Below are 21,960 nucleotides of genomic sequence, written 5' to 3'. Positions count from 1 at the left end.
GCAGTACCCAGCTTGTCATTCGGCAAAGTACGGCGGTTCTCCTGTCGGCATGCTTGTGCCTGGCTTGCTTGACATGTTGACAATGGGGCAGTCCTACATGAAGAGCAGCCACACAATTTGGGCCTGCATGCCTTCACACGAGCAGATGATGGGTTTGAAAACAAGTCCCTAGTCAACCCCCCCCACACACACCACCACCACCACCCCAGAGGAGGCAAAGCACAGCACACACATAGTAGACATCGAATAAGCGTTCGAGCATGCATCATTCAGAAGCCGCCGCCCCAGTCACTGCGCTACATGCTGTGTCTGAGCACCCCACTATTTGGGCCTGCATGCCTTCACACGAGCAGATGATGGTTTTGAAAACAAGTCCCTAGTCAACCCCCCCCACACACACCACCACCACCACCCCAGAGGAGGCAAAGCACAGCACACACATAGTAGACATCTAATAAGCGTTCGAGCTGACGGGCATGCGGTGCGTGTTCAGGTTGCCAAGAAGAATGTCAAGGTTGTGGTGGTGGGTAACCCCTGCAACACCAACGCGCTCATCGCCTCTGCCAACGCGCCTCCATCCCAAAGAAGAACTTCCACGCGCTCACACGCCTGGACGAGAACCGCGCCAAGGCGCAGCTCGCGCTGAAGGCCGGAAAGTTCTACACCTCGGTGAGGAACGTGGCCATCTGGGGCAACCACTCCACAACGCAAGTACCAGACTGGGTCAACGCCAAGATTTCTGGAAGCAAGGCTTCAGATGTGATCTCGGACGCCAAGTGGTTCACGGATGATTTCACGCCCTGCGTTGCCACCCGTGGTGGGGCCCTCATCAAGAAGTGGGGTCGCTCGTCCGCCGCTTCCACAGCTGTCTCCATTGCGGATGCCATCCGCTCGCTCCTGGTTCCCACTCCTGCTGGCGATTGCTTCTCCTCCGGCGTCATCTCGGATGGCAACCCTTATGGCGTGCCCGAGGGCCTCGTGTTCTCTTTCCCCCTACGATCGAAGGGCGATGGTGACTGGGAGTTCGTGCGTCCCCTTTGACTCTTTTACGTGCCGGCAATAGTCAAATATTCATGCACTATGTTGCGCCCTCCATCCCTAATCATGCAACAACCTCCCAGGAAGACAGCGCTCTGTTGCAGTGCCATATCACAACAGTATCATATCTCGCTTTTGTTCAATTGTCCAGAACCCGCGGGTGATATAATACATTGAATGAGTTCTTTCTGGATGAGACGAAAGAAATACGAAAAAGTCAACATGTTGCTCAACATGACGGTGTGTTCAATGGTGCGCCAAAAGCATTCTGATCGGCGATTGTTTGTATATCTTATCGGTGAGGCTGCGTTTGCATGGACCCTTGGTAGCATCGTGCCGCACAGGTTTCACGCACAACCCCGGGGTACAACGAAGTCTGAACATGTCTGACGCTACTTGATAAAGATGCCTGGTTGCAGGTTGAAGGGTTTGAGATGAATGACTGGCTCAAGATGAAGATCGCAGGCTCTGTTGACGAGTTGTCGAAGGAGAAGGATTGCGTGGGTCACCTTTTGCCAGGTGCAACCTTTGCAGCGTGTGCCATCACTGAGGACACCATGCTGCCGGGCGAGAACTGATTCACTTCAAGTTGATGTAGTTGGCACTATCACACCATATATGCCTTGCAGCAATGCACTCTTTTGTGTGAACATGACAACAGAAGCCGGGTCATTTTTTGCGCTCATCCTGGTTGAGTAAGGATTGCGCCAGCGCGTGCTGTCAAGCCCAGCCCGCGCCTAAGCCGGCTTGGTGTTCTTTTGAGATACCTCCTTTCCTTTATTACAAGCGACAGGGCTGGCAAACAGAAAAAAACACAGAAACTAACACTGAAAACAACCTCCTTTCCTTATTTACTGATGCTGTACCGCTGTTCCATAAGAGGACCTGTAAACGAACTCAACATGGGTCGACCGCCGCATACCTTTGAGCACAAGGTATCATCACCGTTAGGGCTTTGGCGAATGTCAAGGGGTGACATTTATTCTCGAGACGCATGGCACCCACAAGACATGGCTGCCCCTTTTCAAGCGCCCCACTTCGGCCTCTTCCATTTCAAATGCCACTGGCACTTGCTGTGCACGTCCCCGGAAAGGAAACTGCATTGCAAATCAATAAAGTGTCATAAACTTCAGCACGCGTCGCGCAGCGTCATGTTGTCTATGGTAAGTGTTTTGCGAGACCCGGGTTGCTGTCAGGAGATAGAGCATGCATGACAGGCTGTCAGGGAACATGGTGCCATTGCCAATGGCATTGGCGAGTGTCCAGCGTATCGCGATAGGCACAGCATCTTGAAGATCATCTATTGAATTGACAGCATCTAGTATGCGCTGTTACCATGTGAAGAACCGCCCTGTTTTGTCTACGTGAGCCAGGATGGCTTCGCCAGTGGCGTACCACTTGGTGAGCAATTTGCCCCCAGAAAGTGCCACCCTTGGTCCGCCTGGTTTCTTCCCATGGGCTTCGGTGCGTTTTCCGTTGCAATGTGACTACCACGTTCAGCAATCTCTTCTAGCAGGAGGTATGGTGGACATGCCACCCCATGGATTTCAGCATGACACACGGCTGTGCGGGATTTGCCGACGATGGTTTCAGATACAATATTGTAAATTGCGTGCAAGCTGGCATGTGCAATGCCAGCGAAGTCGTCGCACATTCCAGCACAGCGATATGCCTAAATTAGCATTCATTGGATCCAATCATGAATTGGCCATACGTTCAGTGTACCGTGCAATAACATTTGAGCTTGTCCTCGGGAGATATTGCCTTGTGCGGGTGCAGCTTGTCACGTCTGGGCATGGACGTCCCTGCCGGGCCACCAAAGTTCGTGCGACTTCCCCACAACGGCAATCTCAGCGCTCACGCCCTAATCGTGCTGCATTCAGTTGTTCTGTCGTGCAGGATGCTCCGGAGAACACCTTTAGCGAGAGCCTATTGCAGCAAGGCTACTGTGAGACAGCAGCAGAGGTGGGTATAACGGACGAATGGACGACATGCCTACCTGCAGCCCAGTACATGCGTCCCCAGCGGGACAGTGTCGTCCAACCAGATCAGAATCCTCTAAACCTTTTTCATTCATGGCTAAGGAACCGAATACGGACCGAGGATGTTGCCGGCACATCGTCCCCCGACCGCAACATGCTGCAGGAGTTGGAAGCTCGAGGCGACAGCGGCAGTGGCCTTGCTGCTGCACAAGATACTTCCATGCAGGTGCGGGGGGATAGACACGTTCATTCTCAGTAAACATCTCTGTTCATGTTGGTGGTATCGGCGATGCCGACTCGTTGCAAAGGAGGGTTCTGAAGCGTGATTGCTACTTATCCTAATGCATCACCATGCCTTTGCACGTGACGGACACTGTGAAGCTGACGCTATATGATGTTACTAGGAGAGCATAGCAATTGGCACCTATTTTGAGATGGTCGAGATCGAGACACACTGGTTTCAGAAATAGACGCCCAGGTAATAGTGCTTACCTGGTCTTGGAAAGCTGACCTTTGGGTGTCTGCTATGTCGTCCTAAGAATCGGCCAAAGTCAAGTATTGGGTAATTTGGGTTCAAGCAGAAACTGAGGGAAATTATGGTGGTTATGGTCCCAAGGAGTACTTGGAGTTGCCAATGTTCATGTGGATGCTGTAATGAGTAAAAACATATATCACGCAGAGAGCAGGCATAGCAGGGTCGTCAGGAAAGTCGCGCATGGCACAGCGACTGGCGGAGTCGTTGCGCTTGGATCTTGCCGCAGCACGAAGAAAGCTGCCCGCGGAAGTCAAGAGCATGCTTGAGTACGACGCACCCGTGAACTGCCGCCCTGACTCCGCTGCAGCCTCTTTCCTTGTCAGCGACCACGTCGCGTTTTCACTGGAGGAGTGGGCGGTGGCGCACGACCGCGGCGTGACTGGCAGCCCGCCCCCCTACCCGCCCTTGAACGCGTCGCGGCACGATGTGCTCGCCTTTTTGTGCGCGAGGCGCACAGGCATGGCGACCGCCACACGCATGCTGATGCAATGGGAGCTGACTCGTGGCGCCTCGGAGCGGCAGACAGTGGAGGCAGTTCGCTGCGCGTGCTCCAAGGGTGTTTCAGACATGCTGAAGGCGCCCTTCTCAGGCAAGGGGGGGATGATCGAGGAGCTCAGGAAGTTCGAGGCTCTGCAGAAGTACTCGGGGCTGCCCCTTCCCGACCACTGGTCCGAGGCGATCGCGCCCCCGCTGCTCGAGGACTGGTTCTGGCACTCCTCGTTCCTGGGCGCGCTGCACAGCGAGGGCCTCCTCGATGCAGACGTGCTCGCGACGGAGCTGTTCCCGGCCTTCCAGCGACCCGAAATGCCCGCGATGCTCATCCCTGCAGTGCTGCCCGTGCTGAGCCTGCTGTCCTCGAGCGCAGCGCTCTCTCAGACCAGCCACCGCGCATGCGTCACCGTCGCGCTACCCATGCTGACCGCGCTGCGCTCTGCGCTACGCGTGGAATGCGGTGATACCGCGCAGGGCTCCTCCACCCCCAATGCTGCCACCCCCACAATAGCAGAGGGGAATGGGGGCGCCATAGCCGGCAGCCCCACCGTGGACGCCCCCCACCTCGGCCTTGTCGCGCTGCTTGATGCCGCTGCAGATGGATCGCCGCGGCAAGCCACGCTGGCGTCCACTTGTGTGCGTGTTGTTGCGCTTCTGCGCGGGCTGCTCTCGGCGTCACCCCTTACGTTTGTGTCCTGGGACGGTACGGAGATGGTCTTGAAGCTCGTGGAGGACGCGCCGTTGATGGCCTTCGTGGATGCCGCCATCGGCGAGGCCCCTTGTAGGCAGGACTGGGCGGTGCTGGCATCAGCTGTCCGTCGGACGTTCACTTCCCTTGCTGCAAGCTCTGCTCAGCGAAAGTACGTCCGCCCGCTCCGTACGGCCTATTCCGCTGTTATTACGCTCCGCTATCATTGCGTTTTGTTGAGTCACGTTTTGCTTGTAAAAGCTGCCATGCTTGCGAACACAGCATCTCAACTCCTCTTTGCATTCCAGGCATTTTGATGCGTGTACATTCGCACATTTGGGCAAGCCACGCACAGGGATTTTTGCAGGAACGTCTTAAGTTTCTGGTGCATTGGATGTATCATCTGTTGGCTCTTGCAGACGTGCAAAGCAGTTCGCGTCTCATGTGGCACGTCCCGTGCAGGTACCTGGGCGTTCGCGCCATGCAAGTCCTTGACAACGCTCACCCGGACGCACAGCTGGCAGCGTCCACGCTGCTGTCCCTTGCTGCGGAGGACGGGGCATTTCGGAGTCGGAACGCTGCAGGCGTCGTTGCGTGGGTGTGTTGTTGGGCCTGCGGACACCGTGTGGCACCCCTGGCGTCATGGGTCTCTCCTTCCCACCCTCCAGCGCCCCCCACCACGCCCCCGCTACCTCAAAAGAGCGCTCGAGCGCTTGATGCGCCTTTACGCGACAACATGCTGCACTCGAGGCAGCTCTACGCGCTCAGGGTTTTGCACGTCATCGCCAGCCGGGGCGCGACCGCGGTCACCACTGACTCAGCGTTGGTTAGCGCCGTTTCCAGTCCGGACTCCGTTGGCATTGCGCGGGAGCGTTCAAACAAAGTTGTCGCAGGAGCAATGCACCAGCACATGGACATGGCGGCCACTGACTCAGACAGCGCGCAGTGCCGCGACACCTTTGTAAACGAGCAGAACAACTCGCCGCGCCTACAGGCTGCCCTGCAGCTGTGGATTGAGCAGCATGAGTTGGCTTCGTGCCAGCCGTCCGCTGAGACGGCCAGCAATGAGGCAGGAGTGAAGCTATCCGATCGGAAACGGAGAGCCATGGTAAACGCTGCAAGAATGCATGATGAGCCAGTCGCGCTTTTCATTTCGCGACTGGCTGAAGCAGGTCTGTTCTCGGTCGCAGCGTACCTGGAATGCACGGTGTCTGCTGGAGTGCTCTCGGCATGCACAGGCGATGAGAAAAGGCGGCGGCAAGCTCAGAGGCATCGGTGGTTCATGAATCAGCTGAACCCTGCATTGGCAGCCGCGTTTGTGACCGGTCATCAAGAAGCCTCGCCGAGCTACCGGGCTCCTGCTTCCACACCTGTGTCGAATGCAGCGTCTCCCCTATTCTCCGAGACCCCATCGCCTTCCCGCCCCATCCACCTCGACCTGGAAAGCTCGTCGGCTGAGAAGATGGGCGACAGTGCAGGCGATAGCATAGCCAATGTTTCCGTCAGCCCAGCCGCCTTGACGCTCAATGGCTGGCTCCGTTCTCGAAACGCGTACAAAGTTATCCGCGTCGGCATTATGCATAGTCAGTGGATGCGTGACAGTGTGGCTGCGACTGCCGCACAGCCCACGCCAGGGGGCCAAACCCAACCCAACCTCGTCGGCAAGACAGCCTCGGGGACGCTTGGATCATCGGAGCTGACTCGCGCAAGAAAGTCGCTGGATGGAGCGATGCCAGCCAAGCGGCGCAAGCTAGACTCGGCCAACAGCCTGGGAATTGACGCTGTTGTCGCTGCTGATCGTTGCCGTGCTGCCAGGCACCTGTCTCGCCGTCACGCGTGCTCGGACGCCCAAGTCTGTGTGGCTTCCTTGCTGGGGCTCCAGCAACACGAGCCCCGAAAGCCGGACGGCGGAGAAGGGGGCCTCGGTACGCGGGCGGCCGACGCTGACGCCGCTGCCTGCCTGGCTTCCCTGCGCAGCTTACACCCTTGGCAGCGCCGTGTTATCACGGCGTGGCTGTCGAGCGCGCTTGCAAGTGCGCCGCAGAGCGACTGGTCTGCATCATTCCACGCGCTTGCTGGTTTTTCGCTGCACGCGTGGCTCGCAGGGGCTGCCTCGACGTCCATCAACGACCATGCGGGCCTCACATCGCTCTCCAGCTCTGCGGACGGCAGGCCGGCCACACCAAGCCCAGACGCCCACCCCTCGCCGTGGCCGCTTGGGAACTGTGCGATGAAGCTGCGAGGGCTGATCGCAAGCTCCGCGGCGAGGTGGCGCGACAACAACACGCATCACCCAGATGCTGGCACTTATGCCGCCGCTCTGCTCACGGAGCCGGACGAGCAGTGGCTCCTGCGGCTTCTTGCCATGCTGGACGCGTGCGACGCGCACGCTGAGGCCGCTGTGCTGCTGTCGGCGATCGCTGTTCAACGCCTCGACCAACCTGGGAGCGATGACGGCATCGCCATGTGCACATTGGCGTCGTGCCTGCATGCATTCAGCCCAACCCTCACCTCCATGGGTCTCTGGCAGCCACTCATGGACGCCATTGCCACCGCGGCGCTGCGCGACGGCGTGGGCAATTACATGGACACAGGCGAGCGGCTCTGGTGTGTTGCACTGGAGATGCTGGCGCAGCCGCACGCTGCTCGCGGGCCGGCGCTTCTCTCCGCCATGCAAGCGACCGTCAAGGCGCCGGCCGCCTCGGTTGTCAAGATGTTTGCGAACTATGCGGCAACGTCGCAAGCGATGCCGAGCCGCTTGGGCTCGCTGGTGGCGGCCATGCAGGCTGAGCCTTGGGACGCACTGGTGGTATCGGTCAGGAGGATCTTGGACGAAATTCTTGGGGGCGCCGCGACCCGCCCTGCAGCCCGGCGCATTTGTGTGGAGTGCTGCAAGGCTGCAGGCCTCGCGCCAAAGGCCCCCCTCGGGCGTCTGCTTACCGCGGCATTGCTGGTACGAGCGTCTTTCTGACGTGCGGGCACAGCACGTGCACGCATTGCGCGCCTCGTTTGATTTTGCTGAATTGACATCTTGATGCCTGCTGGTGACTCCATGTCAAGTCGCTTGGCAGAATGCAGGTCGTTGTGGAATTTGCATCAAACATCCCGGTGCTGCACCCACACTTCTGTGGTCTACGTGCCAGACCTGTGTCAAAGCAAGTACGGGGCTTTTGCATGTTTTGCAAGTACCATTGTCGATGGTGACGATGTTCAAGGTGCATGCAGGTGCCATCGTCACTGTGCATGAGCAAATGTCGCAAACACATGGCTTGGGAAGTCCTAAGGAGGGCATCTGCCGCAAAGTGCTGTTGACAGCGTTGACGTTGCTTTTCTGTGACGTCCCCATCAACGCGCAGCCGGTGCCTCCCTCAGTCTTCATTGCGCTCGCGTTGATGGACACCGTCGCGAGCGTGCTCGGACTGGCTGAAGCCTCCCACTCTGGAGACCCCTCTGGTGCGTCCTTTGTGGCATCCCCTGTGCATTGTCAGCGTCCAAACGCTATCGCTTTTGTGCGCCAAAGTCCATGCTCCCCATCTCAATGGGTGTTTCCAAATGTCAACCTGCTCGAGGGCACTGGCCTCATCTCACGTTCTTGGCACAGCTGTTGTTGTTGTTGTTGTCGCCAGGTGCGTTGAACTGATTGTTCACAACACCACGGTAGCACTGATTCCCAAGTAGTTCTTGGAGTTGCTAATGTCCATGTGGATGCGGTAGTGTAAAAATATTCATCATCATCACCACGCACGCGCGCAGGGGGCAGCAAATCGTCTGCAAGCGCACGCTCCGCGCTGTGCTTTCTTGCGTCCGCAGCAGCGTGGGGCCTCGCGCCTCTACGAATTCTCATGTCAGTCCTCCACATACGGAGCACGCACAACGACACACTCCCCCGCCCGCACTTGCTCATCCTGGCTCATCTTTTTGGATCCCCCGCAACAGAGCTAGCGGCCATGGCAGCTGCCACCACCCCCCCCCTGGATGGTGCTTCTCGCGATTTGCGAGGCCCTTCCGAGGGCGCCTGCAGCCTTTGGGAGGCTGTGGGGTGGAATTCGGCCGTGGAGCACGCGATGCTGGACTTGGCTAAGCGAGGTGTCAGCGTCAACGCAATCATCGGTAGCAACGGCGCTCTGATGGACCAGGGCGTTGCAGCAGCGTGCGCCAAAATGGAGGACGTCCAGGTACCTTTCTATGGATATTTTTTGCTACCTTTCTGACAACGAATAAGGAAGCCGAAATGATCAATGTAAACGACCGTTCAGTTTTATGCTCGTGTTGTTTGGATCCTTCGTATGTCAACAGCCAATTTGCAGCGTGTATGCACCATGAATCCAGCCATGTACATGTTCACCTCGAGGCTAGCGCCAATTGTGAACTGTCGCCGCTAGCCAAATGCCTTGGTGTGTTCTCCGTGCTGTGCCGTGGGCTGACGAGCTAGGCAACCGCATTCGATCTTGATTCAATCTGTGCAGATGGCATGCTCTGTGATCCTGGCAAGTGACTCGGCGAGGCTCACTCTCTTGGAGTCTTTGCTGAGCAGCCCTACCTCAGAGCCGCACCATTCGCTGGACGCGACGTCCCATGATATCATGCTGGCGACAAAAGTGCTGCCTGAGCGCTGCGTTCTGCTCTCCCTCCTTACTGGCAGCCTCACCACCATGGATGCTTGTGCTGAGGTACTACCTCTCTGCCTGTCGAATGAAGTGCTGCCTCCCCGTTCTCATGCCAAATTCCGACGCTGGCCTTCTTTGTCAGCAACACATTCATTCAATGCGCAAGAGTTGATGTGCTGATGTGCTCTATATATACACTGCCCAAGAGACCGACATCCTTGTTTTCTCCTTAGCCATTACGAGCTAGCATAGAGGATGAGGAAGGTTGGTCAGCATGAAGCTGAACCTAGGGTGTGGGCAAGAGAGTTCGTGTGAGCAGCCTTCGTGTTTTGGTTCCGTTGAATGTGGGCAGCAGATGAAAGGGCCTGGCTTGGGCTCTCACAGAGCCGCATGTGCATCCAGACAATTTTGTTTTTTGGATTCAGGACAATGAAGCATTTGGTGAGGGAGGGGAGGGCGACGCTGCAAAGTTCGCTTGGCAAGTGCACCTCAGCCACTGCTTCGACGACATCACTGCAACAAATGTCCGCGTGCACCTTCACTACACGCACCTGTTGCTTCAAGAGCACGTCCTGCACAATATCCTCGGCCAGCAGGTATGACCGCTCACATACACTGATTCCCAAGTAGTTCTTGGAGTTGCCAATGTCCATGTGGATGTGGCAGTGTTGTAATACGATACATCACATGCATGGTTCTCCAAAACATTAACCTTCCATGGGCTGGTTAACCACCATCTGACCCTGTCAAGCTTGCTTGAGCACCAGCCAACGGTACTCTATCACGGCACTGAGATTGGTGCTTCGGCATCGTTTCAATGGTGTTTGATCAGCATGGTTCCATGTCTGATTTCAAAGGACGCGCCAATGCGATCCTATTGGGTTTGTTGTGTGTTGCGTGTTCACAGAGGGTTGAGTGGCCACGTCTGTGGGTTCCGGCTGCCTCGGAAGTCTCACCAGAAGAGGCATGTAGGGATCGTTGCCGGGCGATGTGCTGGAGTGCGTGCATCGGCGCAAGGCCGCCCCGGAAGCGCCGTACGATGCGGAGGCCGCCCTCGCTGCCGCGCTTCTGGCAGCGCTGCTGCACCGACCCTCGAGCGCCCCCCTGCTCCTGCAGGTGGCTGCTGCTCAGGGCACGGCTGCCACGGAACAGCTCATGGCTCTCCTGGAGTATGGCCTCCAAGAGTCCCCCGGCACGCCCACCCCCGCGCTCGTCAAACTCGTCATGGGCCTGGTGCCCTTGCATGACGCCCTGCGCTCGCGCCTTTCCCCCTCACTCTGTTGCTCCTTGCCTGCTGAGCCTGTGCGTAGCCCCTTCCGTGCCATCACCTCTGCCCCAGCATGTTGCCGGACCTTGGGATTGCGGATCCGGATGCGTGAAACTGCATCAATTGTGGGGACGCAAAAGGGGGTCGAACCTCATTCTGGCAAAGCGCTGATGTGCCCTACGTGACGCTCAGGTCTTGACGTGTGCATTCTCTGCTCTTGCATCCACCTTCCCACAGTTGAACGTTTGAAAATCTGACGTACACAAGCTGCTGCCTGTTTCGGGCGTGAGGGTGATCGTGGTGAATTGATACAGGCGGACGCGTACGAGATGGAGAAAGCATTCTCGGACGTATTCATCACAGCCCTCTGCAGCCTGGAGACATCCGAGTGGAAACGGCAGGCAGAGTCCATCGTTCAGCAGGTCGCCCTTCTGGCAGAGGCGCTGCAGCAGCGAGCGCAAAACTGCCACAGACCAAAGGCACCGGTCGTTGGTGCGCTTCACCCCATGCGTCTTCTTCCTAAGCCATCGCATTCAAGTCCAAAGCTTGTCGCTTGGTGTCAATGCTTGTCGCTTCTCGATGATGTATCTTGAAGAGATACATCATTTCTTCAAGTACTGGCTCGTGCGAGCGGCCGCGCCTTTGTGAAAGGCTTGCCGGTCCCGCTGACGTTCATGAGCTGTATTACTTTGAACGTGGATACCTTGCTGCTTCCGGCCTGAGCCATAGCTCTCGCCTTATCCACGTGATGTAATGATGTATCTGTTTACAACACTAGCACTTGGACATTGGTAACATCAAGTACTACTTGGGAATTGTATCTCACCGAATCCTACGGCAAGGTCAAAACAAATCAACCAACAGCCGGTAGAGTTACTTACCAACCTCACCCTTCCATGTTGCATTCCATTGCGGACCAATAGGTCTTGCACTTTTCATACTTTAAGAGAGCGCGTGCTGAAGTGTTGTTAGGCTTGGCATATGTCTCGCACACAACCTCACGGCAGCGTGCAAGTGCAGGCCTGCAGTGCAACCAGGAAGTTGCAGCAGCGTCTGCCGACGCTACTGGGGACGCTGCTAAGCGCAGGACGGCGTTTGGCCGTGGCTTGCGCCGCAAGGCCTCCATATCCGCCATGGCCGAGGACCTCAACCTCTCTGATACACCACTGGACCCGGCAGGCTGCCAGCTGGCGCTCTGGCTGCGCTTGGAGATCCTTCTTCCCCTCATGCCGCTCGTTTACAATGACAAGAGTGCAGCAGGTGTGCTGAGTCACGAGCTTCTTTGTTTTCAGTTCATCAAGTTCTCCTGCCGCTCATGTATGTGATGACATTGGTGTGGAACGCTCAGAGCTCACCTTCAATGCTGCGGGCGCTCAGAGCGCACCTTCGATACTGCGAGCTTGCATGTTTGGAAAGCCGTTGCCCTGCCCTACGCAGTACATTGAGCTGCTGGAAGCACAGTATTTACTCATTGAACCTATGTGGATGAGCTAGGTGCCTTCGGTCGTAATGTTCAAGGATACGCTGCTGCTGTGAGACGAAACAGACCTCACCATGAAGCAAGAAGAGGAAGTCAACCAGAACGGACTTCATCTTGGTTTGACCGGATTTGAAATCGTCACCACCAATGTGGACGTTGTGCTTGATGGCCAGCTCGATAAGCCCTGGGTCAAAAAATGTGTTCGGCGGAGAGCCGTTGATGAAGTGCACACCCTCTCAAATACAGGCGACTGCGTACTGCGTCGAAGGGGAGACCTCCGCTTCGTTCAACATGCAAGTGACGATATGGCTGGTGCAGTTGGAAAGTTGGCTGGATGTGTGCTGTGCTTGCCTGTCTCAAGAGACAGCTTGTGCGATCCGTTGTTTGTAGAATTCATGTGGTGATCTGAGGGTCCCTTGCAGGCTTGACAGGCAAGAATCTTCGATATGAGCTTGCCATGGCTATCGTCTCCATCATGCTGCAGCTCGATCAGCTCATGCCCAGCCCCGTGCTCCCACAGCGTGCTTTAGCGGCTGCCGACCCTGCTTTCAAGGCCATCATGGCAGCACAGATGGCGAGCCAACAGACCCTACCTGAGCGCCTCCTGGTGCTGCTGCACACACTGCTGTCGGAGGACTGGGCGTCATGGCTCAAATGCCACCAGGCCGGCAGCGCAGGTCGCCTCAAACCCGTCGGCCCCATGCCGCAGCTCGCCGTCCTTCGCGCGCGCTTCCGCAGTACCCCCCTCCCCGCAGCGATCGCCACGCAGCTTCAAATGTCGCAGACCTGGCAGGACGCCCCTGCCACAGGTGCCGCAGCGGCCGCAGCGGCGGCCTGTGCCGCGGGCCTGGCAAGGCCCCCTCGCAACGCCGTCCGCGCCCCCCACCCCGTGGACGTGGACGCGGCCCCCACGACATCAACATCTCCTGCTAGCACCCCTGTCACAGCTACCCCTCCGCTTCCAGGCCAAGCTAGCGGGCCGCCTGCCGAACCCCCAGCCCCACCACCTTCTTCGCCCCCTCTTCCCCCTGACGTCCAGTCTCAGATCGGCCTGTGGGAGCCCTGGGAGCTTGTTCCGATGCCGCGGGGCATATCTACTTGGGATCCGGAGCATCATGCGTACACACCTGCGCTTGCGCATCCGTGCCTTGCTGGAGCGAAACGAGTCCGTCCCGACGGTCTTCGCTTTTTCGGAAAGCGTTCGTAGAGACGGGTTATATTCGCTTAGAGAGTAGAGCTCTTACCCCCTGTAAGAGAAGTCTGTTACGTTGAGACATCGAGGGTAACAGTCTTCCTTGATTGTTGAGGGAATGAACTGCACGGACGTGATATGTTGGGTGTAGATAGCTTGCAAGCGCATGTGATTGTATGCTACAGAATTTTCATCGTAGCTTGAGCAATAGACATGCCGCCAAGCGCATGCATGCTGTTTGTGTGAACTCCGCACAGGGAGCTTAATGTACTTGGCGGTTTGCATGAAATGGCTTGTCTCTATTTGACTTTACAACACCTTGGCGACCTATCAGCATGGGCCTTCCTTTGTTTTGGCAATGCTGTCATAAATGATTGCAGATGTTGATCTTGTATGTCACACATGCCATGTAAAGGTTCATTGACCTGAGCGTGCATGCTGAGAATTTGTTCTTGATGTTGTTACAGCTCATACAGCTCAAGGTTGACTTTGAGTTTTGAGTCGACTTACCTTCTAGCTGGCCTTGTCTGTCAGCAGAGATGCAGCGTTGCAGCGCCTTGAGTACTCATACCAGCACGTTCCCCTCCTGCGGACGACAACAGGCAGTTCAGACAGCTCAGCAGAAAGTGTCATGACAGCGCCCACCTACTTTGAATTTCTCAGCGGTAAGATCGACATGCTGTGTCTCTAAAATTGCGCAGCATTCTATGGTATGTAACTACCTCGCGGATCGAGCCTGTGGAAAACTCCGGCCTATTAATTTCTATCGCGTTTGAAATTTGAACGCCTTCTATCTCTAGATGAGCTCGTTTTGAATTGAAGATGGGATCCTTACACACCTGCATGGTCCAACATTAGGATTTCAAGGGATGCATGTATAATGCATCATGTATGCTTGTGTTTCCCGCTGCGATGGATAAATTGCTGGCACGTCATTTGCAAGTAGCGAGGCTTAGGCAGATGGTCGACAACCTTCACATGGCTTCCACGTACTTGCCGCTTCATTAATTGCATAAGTTGACCAGCTTACTTTATTCTCGTACTGGAAACTCTGGCTCCGGTTCATCTGCCGGATATGCAAAATGGACAAGATTCTGAGGGTGCGCTTCATCCAGGTTTCGACATCAAGCCAAGCGTGCTGAATCTGGCGTGAGAGGCTCCCATACAACCAGGCTGTCGCTCATGATGTATTATTTTATGCCATTAGCTTGACTATATTGAAGACACGGACGCGCTTCGAGTGTGGAGATTGCCTCCGCTTTACGCGCTGGCATTCCATGAACCTGTGCTGTGCAGAGATGCTTGTGAAGTCTCAGGGAGAAAAGATATGGCTTATTTTCATCGACTGTTGTGATTACAGTAAACTCGGTGGCTGCTTTGGAGCCGCTGGCTATTCTTGGCTGCTTGTCCATTTCGAATGGACGCCCCTGAACGCAAGAGGTCGCACACATATGAGCTATAGGATAAGATCACAAATCGACACATAATTGTATTGATACGGCAACCCTGTAAGTTGCTGCAGGCATATGTCAGCTTCGCTTCAAACGACTGCAGTATAGTCGACTATAAGATTCTGGCATTGTTCTCCCAACGTGCAACCTGACGATGTTCTGCATCTCCATGCGTCATACTGTGCACTTCAATGTGGCATGAGAGTATCGTATCAAGTATGCTAAGTGATCCCGGTGTTATTGTGTGGCAAGGTGATACGTTCCGCGGACAGCGCCTCTAGCCCGCTTCCAACGAGATAGCGTCATACCTGTCAGAGGAAGTCGATATGAGAAATGCGTATGGTAACTGCAGGCTCGCAAGCCCGGAAGGGCAGCAGGAGGCAGCGCTATGTTGCAAGCTGCTCTGGGCCTGGAGAAACCCTTGAAGGGGAGCTTACTACGTGGTACGTCTCCTTGTGCCACGCAATCGCCAGCGCTGATATGGCAACAACAAGCGGCTTACGTTACATCTCATTATGTTACCTTTCATTGTTCGCAAAGCTATTTAATCTGTTCTCCTGAACAGTGGATCCAGCACATACATAGGCACACACATGGCCTCTGACACAAGGTGCTTCATCCTGCAGCCGACTTGGAAGGCAAGCTGAAGAGCGTCCCACAGGCAAGCCCAGTAAAGCGCAGCAGGTCGGCATCCACAGCTGAAAAGCACACGCCTACTGCACCGCCCCCAGCATTCCAATCCCCGCTAAAACCGCCGAAAACAGCCGCCCTGCCCGTCCACTTGGGAGTCCTCCTCGCCATCCTCGACGGCATCGAGGCAGTGGCATCAATAAAGAAGGGCGTCCGGACGCGCTGGGTCCTGTTTCGCGGCGACAAGACCGGTGTGGAGCAAGCCTCAAAGCACACGTTCAAGGTGGACCATGTCAAAATGCTGAAGCACCTTCTCGGTAGCCACATGGAGCTGTCCTGGTTGATGCCTCCAGTGTCGTCCCGCACATCACGAGTCGCAAGCGTCCGAGACCTCGACCTCGGCATCCGCCTGAGTCAGCCGACCACGGAGTCAGCAGCCAGTGCATTCTCGGGCGCCCGTACACCCGCCAGGCAGGGTTCGGGTGTGCACGTGACTGCGCCAAGCACCCCAGACGATGCAGCGTCTTTTGCGCCCCAAACACCACTGCGGACGCCCACGATTGGCCCCCCCTCGACCCCTCTGAAGGCGCCCGCGGCCCTGGGCCGCTCAGCGCTCAACGCGCTGCTCCGCTCGCGCCTCCTTGAGCACCTCGCAACGCACTACGAAGCCGCGCTGGTCGCACGCAACGAACCACGTGTGCCCCTCCTCCGAGACATCACGCTCGAGATGATCGCGGCCGATGCCGCGTTCGATATGTCCAAAGCGCCCAACCCCCCAGGCGCGCCTCTCCCGGAACGGCCAACATCGGTGCAGACCCGTTTCACAAGTCAGTCCCCCGCTGCGCGGTCCGCGACACCTGTGCGCACAGTCATCGATGATGGGTGCGACGGTGTATGGGGCTCGACCACCAAGCTTGTTCATGACCCCTCCCCGCAAGCAGTGCCTCGCCGCTGCCCCAATCCCATCGTCGACGATGACGATGATGGCCCACCACTGGCCCCCAGCCTGTGCCACACCCCTGCAGGGGGGCGCCAGCCGTCTGCACAGCTGCCAGAGCTCACAAAGCCACGACAGCATGCGGTGGCGTGCCGCCTAACGTTTGCCAGCGGGGAGCTCTTTGAGCGCAGCGACAGTTTGAAGTTCGCGACGAGCGAACTTGAAACCCGCGGGGACAGCATGATGCTTCCCAGCATCGACCCTGCCGATGTCAAGCAGGCAGCAGCCTGCAATGCCGCACACCTTGATCCCCCTCCCAGCCAGCAGCTAGGTTGTGCGGGCAACCTGTGCAGTGAATCCATTGACGGACTCACCACGAGCACGGTGCCCCATCCGCCTGCGCCGAACGTCCGTACGGCCCCGGCGGATTCAAGCCAGGGTGTGGCAGTGACGCCGCGGAAGAGGCAGCGTGAGATGATGACAGCGGACGAGATCACTGCCCCCGCGATGGAGCCGTACGGTCACGAGCATGCGGCCCGCTCAGTGAGGTGCACCCCTACCAAGGATCCCCGCTCCTCTCACCTGCAGATCACTCCTCGGCGCCTGGCGGCGAATCGCACCCCCAAGGCTGCTCCTGGCAGCGTCACCTCAGCAGCGCCCGACAAGGCCGTCTTTGCCTCGCCTCCTCTGCGCCTTCCGCGGAACGATATCACTGCGGCGCAGCTCCCTCAGGTAGGTTTACTCGTCACTCGCACCCTACAAGGTGATGCGGCGCCCAATGAAGTTGAGTATGCCATGGTGTGTATTGGTTGGAACGCAGTCATTCCAGGCACAACGTAGCAATGCGTAAACAGCGGATGTGGTTGTTGAATGGCCACGCCCGATGCTTGATTGCCGCCACAGCCTGTGCACTGGCGTTTACAAGGTATCTGTAGATAGGGAATTCATGCCAATGGGCGCAATGGTTCTGTTCGTTGCTCCGGGCTGCGCCTGTGACAGCGTTCGCTGCCAATAACGCTGATTCGCTGCTTGTACAGGAACATACACGATTTAGAAAAACCAATCATGCACGTTTGATGTATGTGGTGTACAATGTGATTGGTCCCAAATGCCGTGGGTGTGTTGGCAGGTACGGACGTTGTCGCCATCCCCCAGGCGACTCCAGTCCATGCTTTCGCCTGGACCCCGCCTTGGTCAGTCCCCTGTGCAGCTGTCGCCGTACGCGTCAACAACACCACACGCTTCGCTCGTGCGTCAATCAGCCCCACCCACGCTCCCCCGTGTGCACACCTCACCAGCTCCACCAGCCCTGTGTTCCCCCCAGCGCGCCATCCTTCCCGTCGGCAGCAGGTATAGCACCCATCGACATTCTCCGCATTTGAGCTCTCAAAGTCAGTCACGCCAGTGCTTTGCAAGAACGGGTCTCAACCCCCATTTCCGACCCAAAAGTTCATGTATTTCCGGGCATCTGGACCCAAAAAGTACTTGGGTCGGGCGAAGCACTGAGTCACGCCAGGCACGGCCGCCCGTCATGTGAACTTGTGCCTGCATTCCTGTCTGTCCAATCGACAGGAATGTGTCGCAATATGTACTGCATCGCCATCAACAGTTTGTTTGCCGTGCACACGCGCGTCTTGAGAGTAACCTTGTGAGCTCAGGTACGACCAGCTGGCCGTGGTTTCGTGTGCGTGAATGGGTACATGCTCCTTGGCGCATTGTCTGGTGTAGGGCTAAAATAGGCTTTACTTGCAGGTCGCCTGCGAAGTCAGGCTTGTCTCCAGTTGCGCCACGGAAAGCCTTTTACGGCGAGGATCACAAGCGGCCGCGCACCCCTCGAGAGATTCGGGCAATTTGCAAGTCGCCGGCTGGGAGACAGATTCCCATTGCCCCGGACGCAGACCCCAGCAACCGCCCCGCACCCTCTCGCACCCTCAAGTTGAACGATTGCAACGCGACTCAGCCCGCGGAACGTCGCTCCGTGTTTGCTCGTACGCGGCCGACCGCCACCCCCACCAAAGCTTCAAGCGCTTCTCACGCCCCTGAGGCGCCTCGCGCGCCCCCCCCCACCTCGGCTTCAAAGCAAGCCGCCCAGACCGATGCGTTTGTGGCCGATCTGCTAACGGATGACATGATGGAAATGCTCAAGCGCAACGCAGCTATGGCCGCCAAGCACCGCAACATGCTGGATAAGGAAACCGCACGCAAAGCCACGGAGGAGGTTGCGAGGCCGCTCCTGCCAGTTCTCTACGAGCAGGTCCGTGCTATTTTCGACCGCCGCCGCTCCCTTCTGATGCCCTTCGAAGACTGCTTGTCTCAGCTGATGGACATGTGCCAGCTGGCTCAGGGCATGACTCGTGAAGACGCCATCATCCATGTCTCGCTTCTTGCCAAGAGCGTGCCCGACTGGATTCAGATTCTTCCGGAAGGTTCCGCTGCGCCGTCGCATGTCCGCATCACGGGCAAGCGCAACACGACTGATGTGCGTCAGCGCCTGGAGGACATTGCGTTCCGCACATGATACACATCTTGCTTGCCAAGATCACATAGAGAATGCTGCTGTTTATTGTACGTGTTATCACCTGACGCAGCATAGCTGAACGCTCTGGTCTGCACACCAAGGTGCATATCCATGAGGTGCATGTGGTTAATCAAGCTTGCTGCGGTGTATGTCACGCAATTCTGCATCTTCCTCAGATAGGTTTTTCTTCCAATGCAGCCATGTGCAAAGGCCCCGTGTTGCTTGATGTTGCCAACACCTCAGTGGCACTTAAAGGCGGTCCGCTGAGATATTGAGGCATGCACTGTTGTGATATGAGATGGTCAGCACTGGTCAGTTTCAAACAAGAGATTAGTTGCTTGTAAGCTGCGGTTTGCAGAGCCTTTTCGATAATGTACGACTATGAAAATCTCGTTGTTCATCGATTAAAGTGTACGCCTGCCACCAGGCTAGACGTTGAACCGGGCCATGATATGTCCAGCATATCCTCCCGCCAAAGGCAGGGTCCCAGCAAAGAAGGGGTCCCACGCCTTACCGACTGAATACACATGCATCCAGCTGAATTTGGGACAGTGCAGCACTCTCCCTGTGCATTTGTCGAGTGCAGCACTCGACAAAAACGCACAGGGCTAAGGGGATTGCTTAGAGGGGATTGCTTAGAAGGCCCTATGAAACGGAAATCGATGAGGCCTGGGAGGGGCAAAGCAAGAGTGGAAGCACGAAAGCAAACTAGGAGAATCCCAGTCTGTAGCTCACTGACCTCAGGGAGGAAGGTCAAGCTGAATACTTAAGTGGAGACTGTAGCGCTGAAAGTGAGAGGGTTGCCTCAAAACCCAGTAGGCTACATCATTCGCAGTAGAGAAGGACAACAACGGCAAGAAGCTTGAACGAACGTCCACTTGCTAGCGCAGAAGTCCAGAAATGGCAAACAATGCAGAGGAAGGGCGTTACACAGCATGAAGAGGAGGTGCTGAAGTGAAGGTGAGCGTTGTTCAGCAAAATTCCGTGTTGCAGAGCATTATCGAGCATCCACTGTGTCAAACTACTCCAACAATTCTACAGGGACCCAGTGCCACTGTTGCGCTTCGAACAATTGTACAAGTTCAACTCTAATCAACAAAACGTAGTAACCCGGATGTCCCTGCTGGTTGCATGGCAACACGTGCAAGGCTTCGGAACCATTGAAAAGCAAATCTACTTAGTCAGCAAAGAGCTAAATAACAGCAGCACTCACAACCATGCATCATGGCAGGGATGCAATGTGCGTGCATGGGCATGTCACATGAATGCGAATCCTGGTTGGTCCATCTACTTGTAGTCAGCCACTGTTGTCACCCCATCATTGCGACGATCCATCTTGACAGACACTGTTGTGTTGCAATCACATCTTGAACATGTGATGTATTCAAGATGTGTGTGTCATGAACATGAAGAGTCCACTCCTCCTTCCTCCAGATTTAACCAACGTTGCATGCCTTGCGCACGGCATCGCGGAAACGGGGATGAAGACGTCAGCTGTTGCATTGCCGAGGTCTAGAAATCTGAGCAACGACCCTTCTGCTCCCAATCGCCTACATGACAGAACACGTCAGCTTGTGCATATCCACAGCTGATGTCGGGCTGACAAAGATGTCTTGCCATATCCTTGCAGTATATCCTCGTTGCCAGGTTCCACATCGCACCAAAAGGCGTCGCTCACTTGCCTCTCAATCACCTCAACATAGTATGAAAAAACCAATGTGTGACCCCAGATGATCCTTTCATCCACCAAAAAGCAAAGGTCAGAGGAGAAGGCATCGCACCATAGCGCGTAGGTTCTTTTCCTTTGGGACCTCCCATCTCGCCAGTTTTTGAATTCCTGCCCTGCACAAAGATGAGAGTTGCCACCTCCCCAATGAGCATACAATATGTAGACCAGAAACCCACTCCGCCCAAGCGCTTTGAATGTTGTCAACCATCACGTTATCGGATGGGGCACTCAATTGTGTGATAACCCGAGAGTCCAAGCAAGCCTGCGTACCGATGTCACATGCGGTTGCCAGAGTGTACGCAAGTATTATGTGTCAAACGCGGACCGATTGGACCGATGGTCATTCCTCGAAACGTTTCGAGCGTAGAACCTCCAAACCGCTTGTGGCGACTCAACAGGTGATGCCGCACCGCTGGTGCATGTGCATGTGACAGCACCACTGCAGGTCAAAGGCACATGGGTGAGACAAATGAACTGAAAAACTCTGCTCGATCAATGTAAGCACGATTCTACCTTCGTATCTCGGCCATACACCGTTGACCTGCGGTGGCGGTGTCACCCCATGCATGAACCGCGCCGTTTCGCCCGTGCGTTTCCACAACCTGGCTTCCAACCGCACTAATACAGGCCACGAATTCCATCAACTAAGTACATATGAGTGTTTTACAGCAGTATTTTTTATTGCATGCGCGCACAGTCACTCGTGGTTCATCGACAACTGTCGGAAATGCACACATGTAGCCAACCCTTGTTCCACATGCACAAACGCTTCGGAGAAACGCACATTATGGAGAACAAACTCTCCGTCCTCGTCTCTCACGTTGTCCTCTGGATCAGCACCGGCAGTTTTTTTAACCATTTTCGCCAATTCCTCCTCGGTCTTCGATGTCAGCTTCTCAGTGAACAGGTCCGATGAATTATCGGCCACATTGTTCAGTCGACGCACAGAAACTCCTGAAGCACCTGTGAATGAATGCGTTTCCAAAGAGCAACAGGCTTTGGGCGCGGACACACAGGGTGTCCGGAAAAATGCGCTGGGAAACAACCTCCTAAGACCCGCTTCCCACGTACCCATTTGGCCGCCGTTTCTAGGACCTCTAAGAAGTTGTGAATTTGTTAAGCTCGGGACAGCTTGCCGGAATGATGACGACGGGGTGTATGTGGGCTACCTCGGAAGTCCAAACAATGTGATTGGATGGCGTGCTCGCGATGAAAAGGTCCTGTCATGCAAATTGCTCTCTCAAAGATTCAAAGTACAACATGGTGAGATGTGGGGTTCTTTCAAATAGCTGGATGCACAATACGGTTCTGAAACACTGAGATACAGTCTGAGGCCCTGGAGGCACCAGACACAAGTCAGCTATCGTCGACATTGTCGATAGGATGGCGCGATAGGCTGTGAGAAACTCGCGCT

General features: G+C 56.0%; 1 pseudogene; it reads left to right on the top strand.

Moving 5' to 3' along the window:
* The first annotated feature begins 493 nt into the window (after positions 1–493).
* On the top strand, positions 494–1,616 carry LOC149810778 (malate dehydrogenase [NADP], chloroplastic pseudogene; annotated as a pseudogene).
* The last annotated feature ends 20,344 nt before the right edge of the window (positions 1,617–21,960 follow it).

This window comes from Nuphar pumila, unplaced genomic scaffold, assembly GCF_984573655.1.
Source record: "Nuphar pumila unplaced genomic scaffold, dmNupPumi1.hap1.1 HAP1_SCAFFOLD_210, whole genome shotgun sequence".
In the NCBI taxonomy this organism is placed as follows: Eukaryota; Viridiplantae; Streptophyta; class Magnoliopsida; order Nymphaeales; family Nymphaeaceae; genus Nuphar; species Nuphar pumila.
This window is presented reverse-complemented; position numbering and strand designations above follow the sequence as displayed.